The sequence below is a fragment of the Triticum urartu genome, chromosome 3 (genome assembly GCF_003073215.2).
Source record: "Triticum urartu cultivar G1812 chromosome 3, Tu2.1, whole genome shotgun sequence".
Classification (NCBI taxonomy): Eukaryota; Viridiplantae; Streptophyta; class Magnoliopsida; order Poales; family Poaceae; genus Triticum; species Triticum urartu.
This window is the reverse complement of record NC_053024.1, coordinates 250,092,370-250,115,363: the sequence shown is the minus strand read 5'-3', so window position 1 is coordinate 250,115,363 and position 22,994 is coordinate 250,092,370.

Below are 22,994 nucleotides of genomic sequence, written 5' to 3'. Positions count from 1 at the left end.
AATTTGAGTTCACTCATCATAGACATCTCAAACTTCTCCGACATTAGCTTCCCAAAACTTTTCACTAAAATGAGGGTTAGTTGATCCAAATATAATATCATTGACATAGATTTGGCATACAAATAATTCTCCATTAACCCTTTTAGTAAAAAGAGTAGAATCTATTTTTCCAATTTCAAAGCCTGTTTCAATAAGGAACTTGGTCAAGCATTTATACCATGCTCTAGGAGCTTGTTTAAGACCATAAAGGGCTTTGTGAAGTTTGTAGACATGATTAGGTTTCTTAGGATTGACAAAGTCGGGAGGTTGCTTAACATAAACTTCCTCCTCAATTTCACCATTTAGAAAAGCACTTTTAATGTCCATTTGGTACAAAGTGATATCATGGTGATTAGCATAAGCAAGTAAGATGCGTATGGACTCAAGTCTAGCAACATGAGCATATGTCTCACCATAGTCCATACCTTCGACTTGTGTGTACCCTTGGGCGACGAGACGTGCTTTGTTGCGAACCACTTGTCGATCTTCATCTTGCTTGTTGCGAAACACCCATTTGGTACCAATGATGTTGCGGTTGTCGTCGGGCTTTTCAACCAATGTCCACACTTGATTTCTCTCAAAGTTGTGTAGCTCTTCATGCATAGCGTTTATCCAATTCGGATCTTCCAATGCTTCTTCAACCTTCATAGGTTCAATGCGAGAGATGAATGAATAGTGTTCACAAAAGTTAGCTAAATGAGTTTTTGAGCGAGTGATTCTCCCGGTTTGGATATCATTGTAGATTTGCTCCATGTGATGATCTTTAGCAATTCTTGCTCGAACTCGTGAAAGCTTTTGCTTGGGTCTTGGTTGAACATCTTCTTCATCTTGTTCTTCTTCTTGGCCTTCTTCATTGTTAGCGTTGTCGTTATCTTGTCGTGGTGGAGAAGGAGGTTTTTGATGTTCGTCTTGGTGCACTTCCTCATTTTCTTCATCTTGGTGTGTCCCACTCGTGGATGCTTCCGTATCAACTCTTGGTTCACCTTGTCATGAGGTAGAAGCTTCCACTTGGACGGACGAGGTACTCTCCTTCACCTCCATTGGACGAATCTTGCCAATAGACAAGTCTTGGGTTGCTTCCGAGGGATCTTTGTCTCCTACATCAATTGGCAATTGCTCTACTTGCGAGCCGTTAGATTCATCAAACTTCACATCTACCTTTTCTTCAACCTTTCGGGTGAAATTGTTGTAGACACGGTATGTGTGAGAGTTTGAGCCATAACCAAGTAGGAAATCTTCATGAGACTTAGGAGCAAATTTAGAACGATGATGCTTATCAAGAATGTAGCACTTTGAGCCGAATACTCGAAAGTATCCAACTTGGGGTTTGTTACCGGTGAGGAGCTCGTATGCCGTCTTGCAGAGTAGTTTTTGAAGATTCAAACGATTTGTTGCATGACAAGCTGTCTCAACCGCTTCCGCCCAAAAGTGTTTTGGCGTCTTGTACTCATCAAGCATCGTTCTTGCCATCTCGATAAGAGTCCGGTTCTTCCTCTCAACAACTCCATTTTGTTGAGGTGTGTACGTAGCCGACAACTCATGTGTAATCCCTTCTTCGTCAAGAAAGGTGTCCACATTTGCGTTCTTGAACTCCGTCCCGTTGTCGCTCCGAACCTTCTTGATCTTCACGTAAAATTGATTTTGGGCCTTCCTAGCAAAGTTTTTGAAGATCTTTTGGACCTGCGATTTGTCATCAAGAAAGAACACCCACGTAAATCTTGAAAAATCATCAACTATGACTAGACCAAATGAGTTACCACCTAGACTCTTGTAGGCATTTGGACCAAAAAGATCCATGTGAAGTAGCTCGAGTGGTCTTCTTGTGGTCATGATGTTCTTAGAGCGATGACTTCCTCCAACTTGTTTCCCTGCTTGACAAGCACTACAAATTCTATCCTTGTCAAATATGACATTGTTAACGCCAAGGATATGATTTCCTTTAGTGAGTTTGTCAAGGTTTCGCATGCCCACATGGCCTAGCCTTCTATGCCACAACCAGCCTTTAGAAGATTTAGCAATTAAGAAAGTTCTAGGTTGAGCCTTTTTAGTGAAATCAAGAATGTAAAGATCTCCCCTACGTATACCGGTAAAGACCATTTTATGATTATCTCTACGAAACACTTGGCAGTCTACTTTAGTAAATAGGACATTGAAACCGAAATCAGCAAGTCTAGATACTGAAAGTAAGTGGTAGCCAAGAGATTCAACGAGCATGACATTTTGTATGGAGCTATCATGTGAGATGGCCACCTTACCAAGTCCAGCCACCTTACCCTTTGAATTATCACCAAAAGTGACATACTTTCGAGGGTCGTCGTTTTCAGCAAGCTCACAGAACATGTCTTTATCTCCGGTCATATGATCAGTACATCCACTATCAGGGACCCATTCCTTTCCTCCAGCCATGTAGCCGCGAAGATTTGCCATAAGACCAAAGTGTCTCATCGCATCATCGAGATCATAGTCACTATCATCGTCATCCTCATCAGAGTATCCATGTTCAACATCATCTTGTGATTTATCAATTCCTAGAGAGGGTAATTCATTAGATAAATGATCATTTCTATAGTTATCTTTATGAATTCTAATAGCTCTGGAAATTATATCGCTAATGATTCCAACATCTCCTTTGGCACTCGTAAGATTAGTAAGCTCAAATAAGTAGTCACCAAATTTGGGATCATTGGAACTCATCTTAATAAAGGCAATAGACTTATGGAGAATTTCATCTAGATCTTTCAAGGAATAATTTGGAAAGAGTTCCTCAAGAAATTTCCATATGGTGTAGGCACACTTAAGTGTCGGCAAACATCCAATCAAGTTTCTAGGCAAGCCTCTAGTGATAAGATTAACAGTTCTAAGATTACCAATCATGTCAATTGAGTCATCAAGGGTAGGATGCATGGGATAAACATGAGGTGCATAAGGGCTAGCAATATACTTGTTCAAGTGATATTTGTTGAAAATCTCAAGCATTTCATTTTTCCACTCACGAAAATATTCTCCATCAAGAATAGGCACTCTATGTCTAAGACTCCCCAAAGTAGACACATCCATCGTCCTCCAAAGGTGTTTAGACCAAGGCAATGGAGACCAATGCTCTGATACCAATTGAAAGGATCGAGAAGAGGTGTCTAGAGGGGGTGATTAGACACTAAGTACCAAAAGTTGCAGTTTTTAATTTCTTTGAGTTGAAGTGGAGTTTTGGCACAAGTTTAACAAACACAATACATATCAAGCAAGCATGCAAAGAGTATATGAGCAGCGAAATGTAAAGCATGCAACTTGGAAGAATGTAAAGGGAAGGGTTTGGAGAATTCAAACGCAATTGGAGACACGAATGTTTTTTTTTTGTGGTTCCGATAGGTAGTGCTATTGTACATCCACGTTGATGGAGACTTCAACCCACGGAGGGTAACGGTTGCGCGAGTCCACGGAGGGCTCCCCCCACGAAGGGTCCACGAAGAAGCAACCTTGTCTATCCCATCATGGCCATCACCCACGAAGGACTTGCCTCACTAGCGGTAGATCTTCACGAAGTAGGCGATATCTTTGCACTTACAAACTCCTTGGTTCAACTCCACAATCTTTTTCGGAGGCTCCCAAGTGACACCTAGCCAATCTAGGAGACAACACTCTCCAAGAAGTAACAAATGGTGTGTTGATGATGAAATCCTTGCTCTTGTGCTTCAAATGATAGTCTCCCCAACACTCAACTCTCTCTCACAGGATATGGATTTGGTGGAAATAAGATGTGAGTGGAAAGCAACTTGGGGAAGGCTAGAGATCAAGATTCATATGGTAGGAATGGAATATCTTGGCCTCAACACATGAGTAGGTGATTCTCTCTAAGAAAATGTGTATTGGAAGTGTAGGTATGTTCTGATGGCTCTCTTCACGAATGAAGAGTGGGTGGAGGGGTATATATAGCCTCCACACAAAAACTAACCATTACACACAATTTACCAATCTCGGTGAGACCGAATTGAAAAACTCGGTCGGACCTATTTAGCAAACCTAGTGATTGTTAGGGTTTTTGGTGGGACCGACTGGATCAACTCGGTGGGACCGATGTGCTAGGGTTAGGGTAAATCCAGAACTCGGTTTGACCGATTACTCAAACTCGGTGGGACCGATTTGGGTAATAAGTGAAACAAAGAGTTGGACAAGCAAACTCGGTGGGGCCGATTGCATATCTCGGTGGCACCGAAAATATTGCAATAGGTAACAGAGAGTTTGCAAGCCCGTCTCGGTGAGACCGAGATCCCATCGGTGAGACCGAATTGATTAGGGTTTTGGCAATGGCTATATCAACTGAACTCGGTGGCTCCGGATAGAAAGAATCGGTGGGGCCGAGTTGGAATTTTGGTTTAGGTCATATGTTGATGTGGGAAGGTAGTTGAGGGTTTTGGAGCATATCACTAAGCACTTTGAGCAAGCAAGCCATTAAGCAACACCTCATCCCTCCTTGATAGTATTGGCTTTTCCTATAGACTCAATGTGATCTTGGATCACTAAAATAGAAAATGTAGAGTCTTGGTCTTGAAGCTTGAGCCAATCCTTTGTCCTTAGCATCTTGAAGGGGTTCCACATCCTTTAGTCCAAGCCACTTCATTTGTTGAACTTGTCTGAAACATACTAGGTAAAAGTATTAGTCCAACAAGAGATATGTTATCATTAATTATCAAAATCACCCAGGGAGCACTTGTGCTTTCAGGCAGCGGTATCTTCGGGCCATTGAAGCGACGAAAGTACATTGCCGTCGACAAGTAAGTACCTTATATTGGTGATCTTCTATGTGCCGCCTTCCTTTCCTGACGACTGTCCCCTCAGGACCCCTTCTACTAAGGCCGTGAAATCTCTAGAGAAGTAGCTCCCTCTCGTCCTGTCGCACCCTCCATGCTCTAGTGCTACAGGCTCGGGCGCTGCCCACGACGTGGGGTCAGCCATGGGAGTTGGTCCGTCATCAAGGCACCCCGAGCTTGCGCCTTCGTCGTCCTTTCTTCGCGGCCTTGCTCGGAGCTTAGCGGGCATGCCAAGGTCTCCTCCCCTGGTCATGGTCGGCGGCTGGCCTCGATCCTAGGGTCTTCTTCAAGCAGCGGGCCTTGTTCGGTTCGGGCCCCTCGTGAGCACCCAGCCGCCAACCGGGAGTTGGCGCGCCACTTGATGCTCCACCCGCCGCCCCCGTGGTGAAGGATGAGGTGGGTCGAGCGTTCGAGCTCGAGCGCGGGCGCAACATAGTCCGCCACGAGCTCTTCCAGGAGGCGGTGGGTGCGATGAACCGCCTTGGTGAAGAGCTTGCTGGTGTCGACTCACGTATAGAGGCTGAAGGTCTTCGGTTGGTGGAGGAGCGGCGCAAGCTGCGAGTGGCCATCAACCTTGGTCGCTATCAGCGCGACCTCGAGAACACGAAGGCCGAGGCATCCCTCAAGATTACCAATGAGGCCCACTCGCGAGCTTTGGGACAAGCTTGCGAGGCCGATCGCCGCCGCGAGGCTGCGAAGGAGCACGCCTGGGAGCTTCAGGCCTGGAGCGCGTCCCTTGAGCAGCAGGTGGAGGCGCACGAGGCCGCTCTTGCATTGCTAAAGGGGACGCCCGCGGAGGAAGAGGAGGTCCAGCAGCGCGAGGAGGCGCTGGCCCTGGAAACTGTGGAGCGCAGCCTTGAGCTCGGGTGACTGAAGACGAGGGAGCATCAAGTCGCGCAAGTAGAAGATGCCGTCGGGGCCCGCGAAGCCGGAGTCGAGGAGGAGATCAACCACCAGGTGGCCCAGGTTCGCACGGATCTGGAGGGCAGGTATGACTTGAAGCTGAAGCTCGCCAGGCTGGAGGGTGCGGGCAGGGCCGCCGCCCTCAGACCCGGGTTGGACGAGGCCAAGAGGCATGCGGAGGCCACAGCCGCCGCCCTGGTTACGGCGCAGGCAGACTTGGCCTCCGCCCGCGCCGAGCTGCTTTCCCTCCGGAGACGAGTTGACGACGCCGAGGCTGTCGCACGGCAAAATAGGGAGGAAGTGCTCCAACGCCGAACGCTGGAGCGCGAGCATGCTCCTATGCTTCAAGACCTTCGGAACAGGGCCAACACCGCGCTGGGTTATATCTGTGACGAGAACGCCCCGGCCCCTCATTCGAATGACTACACCAGCCACCTGATCTTCTTCACCGAGGTGGTGACGCGCCTGGAGGCTCAATCTGCCAGAGCCCGACAGCTTGTGGAAGAGAGGGGTCGTGGCCTACTTCAGCGCACCTTCTCCCGTGTCTTTAGCCATCTTCTGAATGCCGACCCCAACTTCGACTTCGACGCCGCCATTGCCCCCGTACCCACGGCCGTCTGGGGCGACCTGGCGCATTGGGTAGAGGACCATGTCGACGCGTTGGTCAGGGCCTTCACCTCAGAGGATGACGCGGTGGTGGTTGTCGTGGATGAAGGTGAAGTGTTCAATGACGGTGATGGGGGCGTCACCGACAGCGGCGGCGATTCCGACGAAGATGATGACAACGCGAGTGACGCGTCCGCTGGTGATGTAGCGAGTGATATCTCTGGCTAATCCCATGTTCGCCTATTGTTTCATCCTGCACGCAAAACTCGGGCGTGGCCCTTGGAACACTTGTAAGAGCATTTTGAGAGGGGGAGCCCCTCGTGTAAGCAAATTGCAGTTTTTTCCGTGTGATGTGGATATATGTCCTCGTGAGCTCATGAAGCCAGGGGTGAGTTTCCCGACGCGGTTTACCTTAGTCAGCGCCAGCTTAGGGCTAGGTCATGAGGCGACGAGCTCCTGAGAGTCCTGCAGAGCTTACTTCCCTGTTTGAGGGGGCCCCGTAAGAGGTGAGCACCAGGCGTAGTGCTAGCGCGTGCTTGATGAGCGTGTGCTTTGCGTGGTCCGGCTTGCGAGGAGCTTTGTGAGGAAAAGGCGATGGACAAGAGTCCCAAACCAAACGAGATCCAGAAGGCAAGAAACGGCTCGAACGAGAAAAGGTAACCCCCGCGTGCATCGATAAAAATTCAGCTTCAACTTAAGTCCAAATCCATAAAGCAAAGCCACAGAAAGAGAGATCCAAAGCAAAAGGCCACATCCGGCACCTAGTTTACTCTTCGGGTCTTCAAGTCTTCTCACCAGCATGGAGCTAAGTGCTGCCACTAGGCGTGGGAGGGAGCCCCAGGGCCTGAGGCCGGCGCTCCTAAGACTCCGGGGCGTGTACAACCCCAACTCGTTATTACATGAGAGTGTCACGGGGGCGAGCTTCACAGGCACCGGGCCTTCTTCACAGGTACTGGCCTTGCTTCATATCGCCAGTCGAGGGCCCCGCCTTGCGCCACCCTCGACCTCCTTGGAGCCGACCGGTCACCAGGACGACACAAAGGAGGGAAAGGGGACGCCAGCGGTTCCCTCAGCAACCACGGGTCCTCTGCCGGGGAAGGGTTGTCGAAGCCACCATGGCAGAGGGACTACCTCCGGGTGTCCCCTCGTTTCGCATGCCTTGGGGAGGGACCTTGCTCCTGGCTTCCTCCGCACGGCCCCCAGCGTGTCTCCCTTGTCGGAATGGGTGCCGCCGTGCCAGGGTCATCGATCGACGCTGCGACCTGATTCATCTGCAGCCCATGGTTAGCATAAGCCTGTTCTTGAGAGATTAGCGGTACCCTGTAGTTGCCGTTGTCGGCGTGATCGTTGTGGTTCTCCATTGGTTCTTGGAAGGCTTCGCCTCCTAGCGCCCCCTCTCCCCAATCTTCTCCAATGAACGAGCCTGGCTCGTCCTCTGGTGCATACCCTTGGTCCATCATGCGGGGCACGTAGGCTTCCGGGGCCGTCACCCCGAACACCTCGCCATGGTGCCCCATGCTCCATGTTGCTCGGACCATGGTGGCGCCCTGGGGATGACAGCAAGGGCGTAGTTGATGGCGCGTGGATGTGGTGAGGTTCGCCGCGTGCCCCTGTAGTGGTCTGGGGGGGAAGTCGATAGCAGAAGGGTGGTGCTCCTGACGCGGCTGCATCTAGCAGCTCAGCAACATGCTCTAGCAGTGTGTCCCGACTGCTTTCCATCAGTCTACACCGCATCAGCTCCCTTGCCACATTGAGCGCTGCCCGCATGTTCGCTTGCTCCCGCCGTGAGTGCGGCGCTGTTGCTGCGGCATGGCTCGCCGCTCTTGTGGTGGCCCGTACCTGCCGTGGGGTGTGGGTGGATGATGCCTGGACGTGCTGCCCGCGCCCGGCGGAGTTTGGCGGCGCCCGTGCCGCCTGGAGTGCGGGGTCGAGACCTTCATGGGCAGGCGGCGCTGCCCGGGCTGGCCAGGCTGCCCAGCGGTCGGAGCCGGCCCTTGAGTTGCCGAACATCGTGGCTGAGGAGCGTCGACGAGCGGGCCGGTGGAGGAGGAGCTCCGGCGCACCCCTACCTGGCACGCCAAATGTCGGATGTGGGGTTCCGGCAAACCCTTAAGTTTCGAACACCGGGGTGCACGCGAAGTTTTTTCCTTCCGCCGATCTACGCCATAGCTCACAAAGATCTCGCGGATGAACTCGACGAACTCGCAACACAGAAAGACACGAGGTTTATACTGGTTCGGGCCACCGTTGTGGTGTAATACCCTACTCCAGTGTGGTGGTGGTGGATTGCCTCTAGGGCTAATGATGAACAATACAAGGGAAGAATAGCCTCCTGAGGTTGAGGTGTTCTTGAGCTCGGTGAGCTTAAGTGTGTGAGGATGGTCTGAATGATCCGTCCTTTGCTAGGGTGGTGGCTAGTCCTATTTATATTGGCCCTGGTCCTCTTCCCAAATATCGAGCGGGAAGGGAGCCAACAATGGCGGGCTAATTTGAAGGGGGACAACTAGTACAAGCTATCCAGAAAAAAGTGGTCTTCGCCTGCGAAAAGCTCTGCGGTGACGCCCTCTTGGGCTCCACGATGACCTCCGTCTTGCCGTCCTCTTGGTCTTGGCATCGTTGCACCAATATGGCAACCTTTGCCTGATGCCTCGGTACTCTTCGCCTGCGCTGGCCTCCTTAGCACCAAAGAGGAAACAAGGACGCTGCGCGCCCTGGTGCCTGCCTAGTGCCGTGCGTCATGGCTCACGTCACGAGGGTCTCGTCAGGTTGGCCCCGCCTTGATATCTCTGCTCCTCGAGAGCCTGGCCGGCTAGGCCACTCCCGAGGAGGTCTTGTGTTGTCTGCCTCGCGAGGCTTGGACCCTCGCGATGGTCTTGGATGCCTTGTTGATGAAGATGGGCCGTACGGCCTACTGGCTCAGCCACACTGCGGGCCGCAGGCAGACAAGTCTGGGGACCCCCCGTTCCCAGAACGTCGACAGCAAGGACACATAGGCTTCCAGCAGTCGCTCCGTCAACATCAATCATCCGTGCTGCAAAAGCGGTTCCGACGGGAACACCAAGCCAAAGAGACAGAAATTTTGCCCACTTTAGCAGGGTGCAAAGTAGAAGATATGAGCCATATAGATAGGAGCAACCACACAACGAATCTAAGGGAAGACGGCCGTACAATGAGAGAATGAGAGCTTTATCAACGTTGCTCCCTCCAAGAGATGGATTGCTGCATGTGCCAAGGGTGACACCACCTGCGCCCATACACCAGGGTGAAAAGCAAACACCGAAGGCAGCACAGAGCTATACACATGTAAGTATCTATTCAGAAAAAACATACAAGCACAGTTCATACCCTGGTACTGTGACCACCCCATCTAACATTTTCTGCGTTTTTGTTTGCTCACTGTTGCGTGCAGCCACCTAACATTGAAGCTTACATTCTGCCAAGGCTAGAGATGCGCTTTGAAACTTTCAAAGAAGCAAAGGACTTCTACAACGTCTATGCAAAGCACGCGGGTTTTGTTGTCAGGGAAGGCTCCAAGGTTGAGACTAGAGTCTGCCTTTATTGCACTACCATCTACTGACCACTCCACGTCTCTTTTCTCATTACCATACCAGTGCCCGACAATTGCTTTGGCGATCCCAGATGCTTCCAGGAACACAGTACACAAGTTGTGCCACTAGCACATTATGAAGAAGTACAGGGAACACCTCGCATACCTATACAACCTCCACGAAGACTTTAAGGATGAATTCACATCAATCCTCAACTGGCCCCTCATGCCAAGTGAGTTTGAGGCTGCCTAGAAAAGACTCATGGATAAGTACAACCTCCATGATGATGCCATGATGGTGGCCATGTGGAACGAGTGTGAGAGATGGATATCAGCTTACTTCAAAGAAACTTTGTGCACCAAAATGACATCCACACAATGAAGTGAGAGCATGAACTATGTGCTCAAGAAGAACTTCGTAAGTGAGAGATAAAACCTCCACCGGTTTGTCAGCCAGGTAAACTCCTGCGTCAAAACTAGAGGCAGATAGAGAACCAGGAGACAATGGGTAACCGGGTATAGCTCTATCACCTGTCGTAAGACAAAATAACATGCTTAGTAAAGTAAAACTTTATTAGTTAGACAAGTTTTTGCTACGAGAAAACTAATAATTTGGTCATCACTCTTGCTTGGGCAGAAGGAATAAAACACACTGACCTTCTATGGGTTTGACACCCAGATGGCAAAGCTTTACTCACGAGCTGTGTATAGTGATATCAGAAAATGCTAAAGCTGAGCACACTCTTCACGGCGACAAAGACGAAAGAGCCCACAAAGTACCTCGTGCGCTACAACAACCCGCAAAACTGTTTGTGTGGTCTCAGCACACGTTCCAGGTGGTTGCAGACCCCGTGGGAGAAATATATGACTGCAGTGCAAGCTATGGGACCACACAGGTGAGGTCTAAAAATAGATGTTATATACCGTACTACTATGATGCACTCGATTGAATCGTACACTAATCATACACGCAAATGTGTACAATCAAGATCAAGGACTCATGGGAAGATACCACAACATAACTAGACACAAATTTAAAATAATACAAGCTTTATATTACAAGCCAGGGGCCTCAAGGGCTTGAATACATAAGCTCAAATACATAAGAGTCAGCGGAAGCAACAATATCTGAGTACAGACATGAGTTAAATAAGTTTGCCTTAAGAAGGCTAGCAAAAAAACAACAACGATCGAAAAGGCAAGGCCTCCTGCCTGGGAGCCTCGTAACTACTCCAAGTCGTCAACGGCCGTCACGTAGTAGTAGGCACCCTCGGGGTAGCAGTAGTCTTCAGTGGTGTCGTCTGGCTCCTGGGATCCATCATCTGGTTGCAACAATCGGGTATGTGGGAAAAGAGGTAGCAAAGCAGCCATGAGTACTCATCCAAAGTACTCGCAAGACTTACATCAGATTTAAACTAACTATGCATCTGTATCAAAGGAAATGGGTTGTATCTCTGGACTAAACTACATAATGCCAGAAGAGAAGGGGAAGGCCTAGCCTATCGAATACTAGCAACTTCAAGCATCTTCAAGCATCTTGCAGCATCAGGAGAGATAAGAGTGGCATAAAGTAAAGTAGTAGAGTTATCAACCTCGGCCAGAGATCCTTTCTCGACTCCCTGCGAGAAAGCAATCCCAGAGCCATACTATCCGTTTCTCATCACAATCCATTTCTCATCACAAGTATCCAGTTCTAGTTGTATAGATCGGGATACAACTCCAAGTGTCCGTTACCATAGGACAGGCTATCGATACATGTTTTCTTCCCTGCAAGGGTGCACCAACTTACCCACCATGCTCGATTAACTCCGGCCGAACACACTTTCCTGGGTTATGCCCGGCCTCGGCCAAACAATACGCTGCAACCCAACCTAGGCTTAATTGAGAGGTCAACACGCTGGACTAGACCTATGCCCCCAGGGGTCATGGGCCATCTCCCCGGGAACTCCTGCATGTTGCGTATGCGACTGGTGAGCAGACCTAGCTACCTCCTCCAAAAAGGCAGGTGCTTACCAGTCCAACCCGGCGCGCACCGCTCAGTCGCTGACGTCTATTAAGCTTCGGCTGATGCATACGACGCAGAACGCCCATACTATGCCCACGTGATGGTTAGTACTATCAGGCAAGAGGCCCCTCGGATCAAATATCCAAATCGTAGTGGATTAGGAAAGCGCGGTAACAACCAGAGACTCATGAAAGATGTGACCCCGTCGCCCCATCTCGAGGACTTGCGGCAAGGGCTAAGAATGCCCGACCATGCCTCATAAGTATCTCGCAGGCACCTGCCAGGTCAACCCGACTCCACATCACTCGCTATTAAGCTCGCGCGCGTACGCCTCAGGGCCGACCCGTCTTTAGTAACATGGCTCAGTGAAAATTCATAGTAACCATAGTAAATGTGTGTCTAACACCAAGGGGAAAACCCGAGGAATCACCCCCGGTGAATTCCACTCGATGTTGTCATCAAGGTGAACGTAAGAGGATCCACCCTCGATGTTCACACTTGAGGGGTTGCACGACAGAGCCGTAAAGGAAGTGGTTAAGCAGGAAATCACGCTCGATGACCACGACCGGATAGCTACACTACAGAGATCTCATTACGAGTGATGTGTGAGGTTCCACCCTCAGCACTCGATGGTAACTCTGTAGAGTCGAGCAACAAAAGGGGAAAGTGATGTGCGGTGTTGGGGCCTGGACGTCGATCGCGTTGATCGAGTCATCAAACATAAAGCGAGGCAACTGGGACAAGCCGGGGGTCACTGACGGATCACTAACCAACCTATACTAAGCAGTTTAGGATAAGCAGGTAAGGTAACAATAAGCAGGTAACAAAAACAGGCTTATGCATCAGAGTAGGATCATATAGAAAGCAGTAGCAGTTCTAATGCAAGCATGAGAGGGAAAGAAATGGGCAATATTGGAATGCTCAGGGGGGGTTTTCTTGCCTGGAAGCTCTGCTGAAAATGAAGAAGTGTCGTCGATGTAGTCGATCACAAGGGCATCATCGGTCTCGGGGTCTACCGGAGAGAAGAGGGGGAAGAAAAAATAATTATAAAGCAAACATAGCATCACAAAGCATAACATGGAAATATGATGTGCCGGGTGCGACCAAATGTATGGCTACATGATAAAGGTGAAGGCGGAATTCAACCGGGAATGTTTTCCTGGTTCCGGACCTGTGTCACACAGATGATCGGAGGGGGAATGTTCCATGTTCAGATAGTTAGAGGCACCTAACAGGTATGTGGGTAGCGTATTCGGGTTAGTCTCGTTTTTCTGAGCAACTTTAATGTAGAAAACATTTTCATCCGAGTTACGGTTTGTTTTCTATGAATTTTCAAAGGTTTTAGACATATTCTGGAATTCTCTAAATTAACAGAAATGGAATTATGACGCCAGCATTACATCATTATGACGTCAGCAGTCAACAGGACGGCTGACTAGGTCAAACTGACCAGTGGGGCCACATGTCAGCCTCTGTTAGATAATAGAGTCTAAATTAAACTAATCTAAGGTTAAATAGTTGCTGGGCCCACATGCTAGTCTCTAAATAGAAAGTAATTAGGTTTTAATTAATAAAACGTTAGTTAAACTAATTATGCGGTGGGGCCTGCATGTTAGCGTCACTAGGCTGCCCAGTCAGCACGTTGACTGGGTCAACCCAGTCAACGGGGCCCGTGGGGCCTGACGTTAGTGACCCGGAGGTGGGCCTGGCCGTGCCACGTCGACGGGCGGCACCGGAACAGCTCGGGCGAGCCTCTACCGCGGCGGAGCGCACCAGCGAGCATCAGAAAACGCGTGCAAGGGCTCGTTTTACGTGCGGTTAGGTGCTTCCGAACGGGAACTCCGCCTCGCATCGAATGGTGGTGGTGGCCTGGCCGGACTCGGCCAGACTCGGCCGCGACGACGACTACGGACCGTGGCGGCTTTCAGGCGGTCGATGAGGTGGAGCTACGGGCGTCAGCTCCGGGCGTTGATGGGCTCGCCCGGACGAGTAGAGCGAACTGCTTCCTCCTATGGTGGCGGTGAGACCGGAGGAAGCCATAGCGACGGCGACGAGCGGTGAGGGCGGCGGTCGGAAACCGACAAGGTGGGGGGCGACGCTGCCGGGCAAGAAGAGGTGCATGCGCGCATTCGAGTCCTAGCAGCGCCAGGAGGTCGCTGCGGGGCTTGGCATGCATGAAACTGGCCCTAGCCTCGACGGTGACGGGCGGGCGGCGGTGAGCTTTGGCCATGCCGCAGCTAGGAGCAGCAGCAGATCGAGGGGGGGGGACGTAGGGGAAAGAAGGCGGAGCTCACCGGGGAGGCACACGGAGGCCCGGTGGTGGCTTAGGAGCAACAGGGCAGCGACGTTCATCAGAGAAGCGCCGGCGGTCATGGATGAAGACACACTCGATCCCGAGGCTGCGGTAGCGTAGAGCTCGAGCTTGGGGTCGGGGAGGTCGCAGCTAAGCTCGGCGGAGCTCGTCGACGAGGTGGCGAGGTGCGGGGAGCCTTATGGCTATGCAGCGGCGAGGCGACGACGACGGCCGTGGCGACCATGGCGGGCGAGGAGACAACAGCGCGAGAGGCGGAGGAGAAAAATATCTGGGGGTGGCCCGGGGCATCGGCGCTGGCGTTCTTATCGTCTCCGCAGCGACTGTAGCGACGCGGGACAGCGAGTGGGTGTGGTGGCGACGGCGAACCGGCTCGGCCGGTGCAACAGGTGAAGGGGAGAGGAGGGAGACGCAGGAGGTAGGTGGGCCGGGCCAGCTGGGCCTGTCCCTGTGGCCTTAGGCCCAGGGGCAGGGGGCCTTTTCCCTTTTTTTATTTCTTCTGCTCTTTCTTTTTACAGAAAATGCTTTGCAATATTTGAGTTGCCAAAAAGGATTCTGTAAAATGTGGGACTTGGCCACATAATTACATCGCAATTGTTGGCACTATCACAAAAGATTGTGAGGCTTTTGAAAATAGTTTGCAACTTTTATAATTTAAAAGTGAATTTAATATATTGATTTATCCACCATTTTAAATAGTTTAGTGCATCTAGACACTTGACAAAAATGTTGGTTCACTACCAATATTAGTCATGGATTATTTGGGACATGATGAACATTTTAGATTTCATGTCTCACAAATATGAATTTTTTGACTATAGATTGGATTTGAATTTGAAAGGTGATTTGGATCAAGTGAAGATTAGCAACAGTAACATGATGACATGGCACAATTAATAGGGGTTTACTGTATCATGACACTGTGGGTGTTACAAATCTCCTCCACTACAAGAAATCTCTTCCCGAGATTTAAGTGCGGAAGTAAAGAGTAAATTTGAGAGAACTGACCCTTATAGGGTTAATTATCTGGTGAACAATTCAGGCAATGTTGCAGAATTATCTCTCGAGATGAAACTTAAGAAAACATCGAGAGCAAAATATGAAGCTACAATAGGAAGTTTCAAGTAAATGGACAAACGATCAATACCTGAACAGAGTGTGAGAAGGGGGGCTCAGAGCATCGAGAATAGATCACCTCTCGGACGGTGGCTCGTGACAACACACAAAGCCAAGAGCAAATGATACTTCGGAATAAAGGATATACAGGACAGTCAGGTTCCGATCCTGTGGAACTGTGGGTTATGAGCCCACCATGTGGGTTAAAAGTAGACAGGGCGCTAGCATTTTGCATGGTCATGATAGCAAGGCATGAAAGAGGGTAGCCTGTCAGTTATGTCAGCAACACGTCGGTACCAAGGGTGAGGGACGAAGAGAACCATTTTCCTGCTTGTTGAACGAGGCGGGACATTAGGAAAAGTTCTCGTCCATCGGTTGCTACCGGAATGTTATCAACACTAGTAACAGGGTCTTATTGACAGAGTGATACAACAAGGTGTTTACATAAGCAGGGAAATATTAATGCTTATATAATATAGATCACAATAAGGTTTAAACAAACCAATGGAAAGGAAAATGTAGTTGTCAGATTAAACAGAACAATGGAAAGGGAAATGTGTTTAAACAAATATTTCAGGGGTATATCCTTCCCAAGGACAAGTAGAGCATGATATCCATGACAGGATAGAAGTATAAAACCATTCAGGTAAGGGGGAAGAAAATTCATGACATTACCCATACAACAGTGTTTGGATAATTGATAAAGAAAATTTAGTATCGTGCTTGAAATGTTCTTTTTGGAGAATGGATTACCACAGACATGCTTCAGGATAGCATTGACATGGTTTCAAGCAAAGGTTAGACTTTGGATACACCAAGGATCCATCGGAAACAACTTAGAAAATAAGTCACACAATTTTTGGAAGGAAAAGATGAGGGTGTGGCCGACGGGCTGAGCCAAAATCCATCGACATGCCAAAAAGGAGGTATTTCCAAAATTATACGAACCCGTTTGTGTTGGAGAAGGCAAGAATGTTATCGATGATAACATAAATCATCGAGGGAAAGGATTGTATTACTCATCATGAATTCGATTGATATCCTAGAAAAGCGCAGAATGTTGATGATGATCACGACACATTTGTCGAGATATTTCATGAAGAGGTAATCGATCGGCGATGACATTCAGTCAAAGGGATGATGAAGCGAAGTTTATTGGAACCATGGGTGCGACACAAACTCGAAATTAAGCTTGCTGTTCAAGGCGAAATGATAAGATGAGAATCGATGTAAGCTTAGCTCATCGTCAGAAGTGGCTCCGGGCATAAGGACGGGGGGAAATGATTTGCAGAGGACAAGTAATTTTAACTTACCCAGTAAATGGGATCAAGGAGGAAATATGGTCGGGACCATAAATACAAGGGATCCAATTCACGATACCGGAAGAATTATTCAAATGATTAAATATCCTTGCAAGAAGCTTTCATGCTAAGTTGTACACCGTGTCCGTGGGCATGAACACAAAGGTTCAAGGTCGACTCCCACTTCTGCAATGCATAACCTTTCATTTTACTTCTCGCTCTTGATGAAGCTGTAGTATTGAAATTTTATCTAACAAAAAGCCAGTAGAGTAAAACCCGCATAACTTTCGAGTTCACACAGATTAGGGAAGGCATAGGATCAACCCATCGGGGCATCTTAGGAACATATATCATAAATTTCAAGGATAAATAACACAAGATCAGTAGTAGAGCATGCTTGAGAAGGCAGAGTACACAATTTACCAAATGCATTATGTATCCGAGGAAAGGCTCACAAGCTTATTGAATATGAAGGACGTTGTCGGATAAAATCCTAAAAAGGGGGTCTGGTGGTCCACAAGGGAGCTGATGTGAGCATTAGTATTCAACCAAAGGAAGAAAGAATGCAAGGAGATCAAATTATAGAAACAACTGACTAACTCGAAACTCAATTGCAAAGGAATTATGATTCCAAGACAAGGGATCAGAAGCAATGCTCTGATTAAGGATGGATAAGTAGAATAGCCTTAGGGGTACAATCGATGGCGATTAGATTGATCGAGATCCAGCACATCTTAGAATGATGTCTGAGCCGGAAGGATGAATTCTAGGATCTGATTGAGGATTGCGAGCATTCGCAACATATTGTATCAATGGACTCAAAATGATAATGACAAAGGATGACAATAAGATTACTAGACTTATGGTATTAACCATAATTCAAGTAAGCAAGAAATTCAAGAACAATAGGCTGCTGAGGATTTTCACAAGACCGAATGGTATTACGAAGACTTTTGTGAAGTACATGAATCAACTAAGGATGAGCGGATACTCGATAGGTGCACAAATTTATCCGTAGGGGTATTCAGGTGACAAGGAACTACAAGGCAGTAAGCTCAAAGGATTCTCGGAACAAAGGAGAGAAGTTCAGGGCATCTGGTAATAACAACATCAATGGGATAGAATGTAAGATTGGCAAGTGTGTGTAGTTATCCATAAGGATATTTGGTGGTAGGGAATTGCAAAGGAAACAGGCAAAAGTCTCGAGAGAATATCGTAGAGTATCTCTGAAATCTTCTGATGCAGCAAGCGCTCATCTGAAATAAGGGGCTCTCCGGGCGTATGTGATCACGAGATCCTAATGTTCGAGTTAGAAAAATCATTTAACCCGAATAGAAGAGAGATCAGAGTCCTATAGTATAGACGAGGAATAAAAGATCCTAATACCACCCATATGGCGACGTGGGCCCGTAAGCCGCATAGCCATGTTTGTTAAAAGTTTTGCAATGACTAGACTCAACTTCGGCCAAGGAGTGTGGAAAGGGGATTCCTACAGGTAGTTGGCTCTGATACCAACTTGTGACGCCCTCGATTCAATCATACACTAATCGTACACGCAAATGTGTACGATCAAGATCAAGGACTCACGGGAAGATATCACAACACAACTCTAGACACAAATTTAAAATAATACAAGCTTTATATTACAAGCCAGGGGCCTCGAGGGCTCGAATACATAAGCTCAAATACACAAGAGTCAGCGAAAGCAACCATATCTGAGTACAGACATGAGTTAAACAAGTTTGCCTTAAGAAGGCTAGCCCAAAAACAACAACGATCGAAAAGGCAAGGCCTCCTTCCTGGGAGCCTCCTAACTACTCCAAGTCGTCAGTGGCCGTCACGTAGTAGTAGGCACCCTCGGGGTAGCAGTAGTCTTCAGTGGTGTCGCCTAGCTCCTGGGATCCATCATCTGGTCGCAACAATCGGGTATGGGGGAAAAGAAGTAGCAATGCAGCCATGAGTACTCATCCAAAGTACTCGCAAGACTTACATCAAATCTAAACTAAGTATGCATCTGTATCAAAGGAAATGGGTTGTATCTGTGGACTAAACTGCAGAATGCCAGAAGAGAAGGGGAAGGCCTAGCCTATCGAAGACTAGCATCTTCAAGCATCTTCAAGCATCTTGCAGCATCAAGAGAGATAAGAGTGGCATAAAGTAAAGTAGTAGAGTTATCAACCTCGGCCAGAGATCCTTTCTCGACTCCCTGCGAGAAAGCAATCCCAGAGCCATACTATCCATTTCTCATCACAATCCATTTTTGATCACAATCCACTTGTCATCACAATCCATTTCTCATCACAATCCATTTCTCATCACAAGTATCCAGTTCTAGTTGTATCGATCGGGATACAACTCCAAGTGTCTGTTACCGTAGGACAGGCTATCGATTGATGTTATCTTCCCTGCAGGGGTGCACCAACTTACACTACAAAAAAAGACACATCCGTGACATTTTGGGCCGAACGAAAAAAATTTCTGTCATACATATGACACTTCTATGACGATAATTGTGACAAAACCCGGTATCATCATAGATGTGGTGGGCTCCTACTTCTATGACAAAAAATCATGACAGAAAATGGGCTTTTCGTCCTGGGCGGGCCGGAGACGCAGCTGCATGACATTCTTTGGGTCGTCCATGACGGAAAAAACCATGGTAGAAGCGAGGGGAGGAAAATTTCAGGGAGTTCCTGGTTACGGTGGGAGGTCGGGGGCCGAGCGATGCGCGTTTCTCTCATACACATACGCGCGTGTGTGCGAGGCGTTGGGCTCTAACTGAACCCGAGCGATTGCACTGCAGGCTACACGATACTGAACCCGAGTGATCGATTGATGGATGTTAACTGAACCCGATCGAGCGATTCCTTCGCTACTGCTCCTGACTGAAGCCGATCAATTGGTTGAACAGTGAGCGTTGCGGGGGGGGGGTGTTGGATGAACAGTGAGCGGTGCCATTGCCTCTGGATGAACAGGACCCCGTGGTGTGGAGGGCTGGATGAACAGTAGACGGTGGAGGGGTGCCCATGGAGGGGTGGTTGAACAGGACCCCGTGGTGTGGAGGGCTGGATGAACAGTACACGGTGGAGGGGTGCCCGTGGAGGGGTGGTTGAACAGTAGCCGGTGGAGTAGCGCGCGGTGGAGGCTAGATGAATAGGAGCCCATGGAGGCTGGAGGAGGTCGACGGTAGCCCATGGAGGCTGGAGGAGGTCGACGGTGGAGATGAACAGTATCCCGTGGAGTCCCGTTTTGCGGTACGCCACACCCCTCCCGATGAACAGGACCCCCGTTTCGACCGTAGCGCTCCAACACAAGTCCGTTTCGTCCGTTTTGCGGTACGCCACACCCCTCCCGATCAACAGGATCCCCGTTTTGACCGCAGGAGGTCCGTTTCGTCCATTTTGCGGTACGCCACACCCCTCCCGATCAACAGGACCCCCGATTCGACCGTAGGAGGTCCGTTTCCTCCGTTTTGCGGTACGCCAGACCCCTCCCGATCAGCAGGACCCCATTCTGAACATAGGAGGTCCGTTTCCTCCGTTGTGCGGTACGCTAGACCTCGTTTCCATCGCATGTTCCGTCCAAGCCCTCCCGATGAACACGACCACGCATTCCGTTCTAACCCAGCCGGTTGGCTCCCACACGTTCCGTTGCCTCCCGATGAACACGACGCATTCTGTTGCCTCCGCATGAACACGACGCATTCCGTTGCCTCCCCATGAACACGACGACGTTGTTTCTCCGTTCCGACCCAGCCATGTACACGAGCCCTGGCCGTACGTATGCGCGAGTAGGCGTTCGAGACCCCGCCCGTATGTACACATACGTGGCTATATTTTCTTTCTTGCACCGTAGCCGCTGTACGTACGTGTACATGCTACGTGCGCCCCTCTACTACGACACATACGCGCCTCTACTACGACACATGCGCACCTCTACATCAACCAGTATATATGTACGTACACATTCGAGACCAGAATGACAACGCTACGTACGCTTCGACCAGGTGGGTCCCGACTGTCAGACACTTCCTTGCCTGCGAAGATGTAGCTGGTGGGTTCCAGCAGTCAGGGGGGCGAATCGTTTTTTTTGCCCGGACGCACTTCCTTGTGTGCGAAGATGTAGCTGGTGGGTCCCAGCAGTCAGGGGGAAACATTTTTTTTTGCGAAATACAGTGGCCCGTCCGGTGGGTTCCAGCTGTCAGGTGGAGGAATCATTATTTTCCGTGTAATAAGGAGGCACTTCCTTGCTGCGGCCGTGGACCCAGCTGTCAGCCTCTCCACGTATAGTCCACGTCCGATGGAAGTCGTTCCCTGACCACGTTGACCACGCCGCGCCGAGAGCACCAGGGCGGTGGACGACGGCGAGGCCTAGGAAGGGGACGACGGGGAGCCGGGGAAGACGCAGCAGTGGAAGCCCGCGCGGAGAGGAGTACAAGGGTTCACTGGTTTGGCTCTGGTGTGAGGCTGCCGTCGCCGCAGGGCCTAGCCATCGGTGGGAATAGTAGGGGGCGGTGAGGCCTCCGCGGCAGCACAGCCGGCCACGGGAGGCAGGAGCATCCGGCATGACCGACGCTGCTTTGGGCGGCTGGAGCAAGAAGACCAGAGGTTGAAGAAGCACTACGGCCGTTGCATGGACATCGTACGGTCACTTGAGCTAGAATCATTCATATTGACTAAAGTTGACAAAGTCCCCCGTCCCAGTCAACTTATTAGGCCCACAAGTCAGCCTCCCACCATGGTGGTTCCCAGCTAGCAGGGGTAGTATTCATGTTTTGTGCGTAATAAGGAGGCACTTCCGGTGGGTCCGAGTTGACAGTGGGGGGAACGTTTTTTCGCGAAATACGCTGGCCCGTCCGGTGAGTACCAGCAGTCAGGGGGGAAACGTTTTTTCGCGAAATAAGGTGGCCTGTCTGGTGGGTCCCTGCTGTCAGGTGGAGGAATAATTATTTTGCGCGTAATAAGGAGGCACTTCCTTGCGGCCTCCCGGACCCAGCTGTCAGCCTCTCCACGTACAGTACTCTTCCGATGGAAGTCGGTCGTTGACCACGCCGCGCCGAGAGCACCAGGGCGGTGGTATGCACGACGGCGAGGCCTAGGAAGGGGACGACGCGGAGCCGGGGAATACACAGCAGTGGAAACCCGCACGGAGAGGAGTACGAGGGTTCACTGGTTCAGCTGCGGTGTGAGGCTGCCGTCGCCGCAGAATAACAGGGTGTGCGGGTGAGTAGAGGGAGGGCCTGGTCAGCGGTGGGAGTAGTACGGGGTGGTGAGGCCTCCGCGGCATCACAGCCGGCCACAGGAGGCAGGAGCACGCGACACGACCGACGCTGCTTTGGGCGGCTGGAGCAAGAAGACTAGAGGTTGAAGAAGCACTACGGCCGTTGGATGGACATCGTATGATCACTGTAGCTAGAATAGTTTGTATTGACTAAGTTGACAAAGCCCTTGGTACGCGTCAACTTAGTGGGCCCACAACTCGGATTTGGCAGAGAACATATAGCCCATTTGTGATTTGTAAGAATGTATGACCCATTTTTTAATTCTAATGGAATTTACTACAGCCCATTTACTGTTTGTTAAAAGTACACCCCAACTTCTAGCTAGGACAAAGATTAATAATTTCAAACAACCGCTCAAAACAGAATTCAAAAAAATTCCCACATTTTGATGGGATCCGAAATATTTTTATCCGAAATTTCTAATCAGGTTAAATATAATTTCAAAATAAAGTTGTATTACGTTAATATCCAACGAAATATTGTGCACGCAACAAGTAATGAAGTTAAAATTTTCAAATTCCAAAAATAATATATTTTTCAAACTAATTACGTGTTTGGTGCATAGTAACTGTCTAGTTATTATAATTACATCCCATTTATTATTTCTTAAAGTCCATTTTCTTGTTAAGCTTAATGCGTAGCTCCTAGGAAAGTTTGCAGCCCAGCGGGGCAGAGAATAACAAGTTGACCTGGATATTGTGTACAACTGTCGGCCCAGTTGCATTGCTAATGTTGAAAAAAGGCCTGTGTAGTACAGTACAACCTAACATGGTTACTCAGCCCACATTCAGTGACGCCGGAAAGGCCCAAACAAGGATTCTGTACAACGTTTTGAAGTCACTGAGCTCAATTAATAACTTAAGAAAAAAGTTAGATTACAGTGGAACCTAATTAAAAGCTGTCACGAGCAAATAAATAATTCAATGGGTCCCACTTGTGCGTATGCGCGCGCGTGTGTGTGTGTGAGAGAGCGAGAGAGATAGAGAGAGAGAGACCCATCGGTCGATGCTCGTAAATACATCTTTCAGCCATATGCATTGCTGATGCTCAGTAAAAACTTATATAGTTGACACAATCATA